This window comes from Nannospalax galili, unplaced genomic scaffold (assembly GCF_000622305.1).
Source record: "Nannospalax galili isolate Female #2095 unplaced genomic scaffold, S.galili_v1.0 scaffold498, whole genome shotgun sequence".
NCBI classification, from domain to species: Eukaryota; Metazoa; Chordata; class Mammalia; order Rodentia; family Spalacidae; genus Nannospalax; species Nannospalax galili.
The window spans coordinates 546,777-551,516 of NW_008342032.1; the positions used below are offsets into that span (position 1 = coordinate 546,777).

The 4,740-nt window shown below is 39.9% G+C and overlaps 1 pseudogene; it reads left to right on the top strand.

The window, feature by feature from the left end:
• Positions 1–2,622: 2,622 nt before the first annotated feature.
• LOC103738054 lies at positions 2,623–4,160 on the top strand (annotated as a pseudogene).
• Positions 4,161–4,740: the final 580 nt, after the last annotated feature.

Below are 4,740 nucleotides of genomic sequence, written 5' to 3' on the forward strand. Positions count from 1 at the left end.
TCAGCTTTTTTCTTAGAACTTCAGTTCACATAACATCAGCAACTTTACAGGAGAATCTCTGGACAATGTGATTATATTCTTGTCACAGATCTTCAGTTTAAGATAACAAAACCAAGTGTTCTTAAACATTAAGATAAGTAAGTTCTGGGTGTTCCTACCCTCTGCAAGTACTGTGGGAGAACACAGACTGTACATGCCAAGTTCTAAATAATCCCTCAGAGTTTGGCCTTCTTACCACACTGGAATGATCTGGGATGTTTATTAAGATCAAAGATTTCAGGCTGCTGAGATGGCTCCATGGTGAAACTTTCATTTCTTTCAGCAGAACTTGCTGCTGATGACCTCAGTTCAATCACTGGGACCCTTACAGTGGAGAAAACCAACTCCTGACAAGGTGCCCTCTGACCTTTACACATGCATTGTGACATGTATACACACACACACACACACAAATAACAAATAAATACATATTAAAACATCTATTTAAAACAAAGATGTGCATTTTCACACTTTAAATGTCATGTAAAATTCATATCTGCCATGGTTCCATTAGTCCCTTTAAACACCACATCATATTCCTGGCTCCAGTCATAATTTTAGGGGTGAGAAACATGATATAGAGGAAGTGAAGGTAAAATTCTTAGCTAGGCCTGGTGGCTCACACTTGCAAGCCCATTACTCAGGAACACTGAGTCAGGAGAACCAGAACCAGTGAATTTGAGAACAGCCTGAGCTATAGAGTAAGACCCTGTGTCAAAAATAAAAATAAAAAATAAATCAAACAAAAGAAAACTTCTATAAATTAGCAGACTAACTAGGCACCTTATAAAGTTTTAGGCCCTGTACAAAGTACTGACTTGTGGTCTTCAAATCTTTTAGATGCTTCAGTGCTCAGCACTGACAAAGCAATTTAAATTGAGCATGATAGAATGTTTTACTATAGGTCAATGTCTAGGGTTGTTCACTTGTTTGATGAATTAGTGAATGATAAAGGAAAAGAAAGGACATGATCTGCTGGAGTGATTCAGGATACTACTTCCTATTCTATGGCAAATGGCCGCTGAAAGGTCTGGGCATTGCCAGGGGCTCTGGAAGGAGATCAGTTCCTAAGGAGCAAGGATAGGAATCTGGGCAACTAAGGACTAATAATAGCTTTCACCTTGGCAAATTAATTCTTAAAAAGCAAACATTTTTTGCCACAAATCTGAAAATAACTCTTTATCTTAAAGTAGATAAAAACAAACAAGCACATGATATAATAATAACACTGTGACCCTACAACAGTTGAGCTACATCACTTGTTTTGTACAAGGCACCAAAAGTGAAGGAAAATTATCACACAAGGAATAAAGTAGGGAGCTGTCTCCCATGTCAGAACTGGTAAACTCACACCCTGAGGACTATGGCTTGTCTCGTGCTGTGAAACTGACTTTATTAGGAGACAGAGTTTCATAGTCTAAGTCATCTAGCTAATTCCTGAGGCACTGGAGTAGTAATGCAGTTTGTAGATCAGGAAGCTATCTTCAGAAACCTCCATCCAGTGCAACAGGACTCATCCATAAGGACTGAACAATAATAGCACTACCTCCTAGCTTTGTTTTGTATTTCTTTTGTTTTTAATTTTAAAAATTATTTAGTTTTGTGTATGAGTGCTTTGCCTGCATGTATATAAGAGCACCATGTACATGCCTGGTGTCTATGGAGCCCAGAAGAGGGTGTCAGATCCTCTGGAACTAGAGTTAAGAATGGCTGTTATCTGCTATGTGAGTGTTGGGAATTGAACCAGGGTCCTCTGCAAGAGCAGCCAGTGCTCTTAAGCACTGGGCCAACTATCTAGCCCCTGTATTCAATTTTTTGAGACTCAGTTGCAAGTAGCTCAGTCTGGCCTTGAATTTGCTATGTAGCTGAGGCTGTCCTTAAACTCTTGATCCTCCTGCCTTAGCCTCTCAAGTGCTAGGATTACAAGTGTGAGCCACCATACCTGGCTCCTTTTTCTTTCAAACTAAGGAATATGAATACAATTTCTTACATCAGAGCTGTTGACATTTACAAGTTAAGAAATACAAATAATATATTCCAATGATGAGGGCCCTTGAATGTGACACACATCTTTGTTTTTCCTTTACAGCATGTGATCACGATTGACGCTATGAGCACACAGTGGAGGATGACACAGAAACAAAACACACCACCAAATTAAGCATTGCCTAAGTGCTAAACAATTATATGACCTACTTTAAATTTACGCTTACAATGTCAATAGTTTTAATTTAAGGGCTGATTGACAACCAGTTAATACTTCTTCATCCTAATTTCTTATTTACTGGAAAATTCTATATTGATTTCAATTTTGACAAGATTTTTTTATATATTGGAGGTGTTGAAAAACACATTAAAATGAAGATCAGCCCTGATGAATCTCTTAGCGGATAGAGCCAGCTGAGTCTCATAAGTAATGCTAACCTTGTTTAATTTGCAAGCCTAGATAACAATTGGAATTGGGTTATTTCTTATAAATTTTTACACTAAAGGAAAACTAGAGAAAAGCTAGACTTAGGCTTACCCAGTTGAAATGCCAAATAATTTATACAATTGGAGACTTTCCAATAGGACAGATTCAACATGGCGGCTGTATAATTGCAACCAGTGACTGTTGTCTTTGTTTAAAATTTCCTGGTTTGCTGTATGAAAGATTTCCCCTGGCATGTTCTCCAAGGACTCCTTGAAACGTTTGCAACTGCCCAATTTATGAATTGCTGTTTGCTTAAATGAACTCTTCGTGTGTCTCTCTTCTTGTTACAATACTGGGATTACTGGGATTTGAACCCAAACCCTTGTGCATGCTTGGCAAGCAGCAACCATCCTGCCACTGAGATGAGCTACCCCCCAGCCTTCATGTACTTTTTAATTTAATTTTGGTGTTTTGAGGGAGGTTCTCAATAATTTGCTCAGTTTAACCTTAATTCACTCTGTAACTTAGGCTGTCTTTGAACTATTTTCTTGCTTCAGTCTCCTGCGTGCCTGGGTTTTCAGGCCTGTGCCACCAGGCCCAGTAAGCAAATGAACTCTTCAAAAAGTTTATTGTATCTCAGCTTGCTTTTTAAAAGAAGTTAAAACAATTCTCATTACTGCAATTTGGTCTCTGAATTCTGTACTTAATTTTCAGCTAAAAGACAAAATACAGAAGATCGAGTCCCGCGGCGTCAGAGCAGTGCGTCGGATCTGGCTCCCTGAAGCCCCGCGTTCCAGGCCCTCATGTTCTGGCTTCTGCTCGCGGTGGCCACAGCGACGGTGGCCGCGGCTCAGAAAGACTGTTTGTGACAACTACAACTGACTGCTTCACGAACGAAAAAGGTGAATGCCAGTGTACTTCCTTTGGTACACAGAATGCTGTCATTTGCTCCAAATTGGCATCTAAGTGTCTTGTGATGGAGGCAGAAATGACTCACAGCAAGTCTGGGAGGAGACTGAAACCTGAGGGAGCAATCCAGAATAATGACGGGCTACGATCCCCAGTGTGATGAGACAGGGCTCTTTAAAGCCAAGCAGTGCAATGGTACTGCCACGTGCTGGTGTGTGAACACGGTCGGGGGCCGACAAGGTCACAGAAATAACCGGTCCGAACGAGTGAGGACCTACTGGATCATCATTGAAACAAAACACAAAGAGAAAATCCTCTTGATCTTCAAAGTTCGCAGAGTGTACTTCATAATACCTCCTTTTCTCAATACAAATTGGATAAAAATAATGTATCAAAAATATTCTGTATGAGAGTAATGTTATCACTATTGATCTGATGCAAAATTCTTCTCAAATAAACTGAAGATGATGTGGACATAGCTAATGTGGCTTAGTATTTTGAAAAAGATGTTAAAGGTGAATCTCTGTTCTAGTCTTCTAACACAATGAACTTGAGAGTGAATGGAGAGCCACTAGATCTGGATCCTGGTCAAACTCTAATTTACTATGTTGATGAAAAACTACCTGAATTTTCAATGCAGGGCATGACAACTGGTATCACTGCTGTTATTGTGGTGGTAGTAATAGGAATTATTGCTGGAATTGTTGTGCTGGTTCTTTCTACAAAGAAGAAAACGGCGAAGTATGAGAAGGCTGAGATAAAGGAGATGGGTGAGTTACACAGGGAACCCAATGCTTAACTACTATAATTTGAGGACTGAACTACGAGAAGGGGAATTTTCAGAACCCAGATTGCAAATGTATGAACATGGGACAAAAAAGATCTTGAAAGGGTTACTGTTTTGTTAGTTGATATTATGTATTTGTAATAGTGAAATCTGTACTTGTAAACATAAGCAGCTTGAACTGGCATTACCAATCTTAAAATCTGACAAATGTCTCATGTATGTAGGCCTCATATAAAACCTAGAACTTAGACTGCATAAAGTAATGGATACTTAACATCGAAGACTGTGTGTTCCTTATTACACTAGAGTGTGATGACCAGCCCCATTTTATGATTGAAAATGCCTTTCTGTATACCTTGAATCTTGCACATAATAAATGATAGGTAGGAATTGATAGGTAGAGAGCGGGCGGGAGCGAGTGGGTGGCGCGGATGGAGGAGGCACTGAGGCACAGATAGAATTCTCAGCGGGATACAGCTTTATTTCGCACGGGACACGTTTCCCTTGGGGAAGGGAAAAATGTCAGCAAAGGGAAAGATGTCAGGGAAGGGAAAGATGTCAGGGAAAGATGTCCGGGAAAGATGTCAGCCCA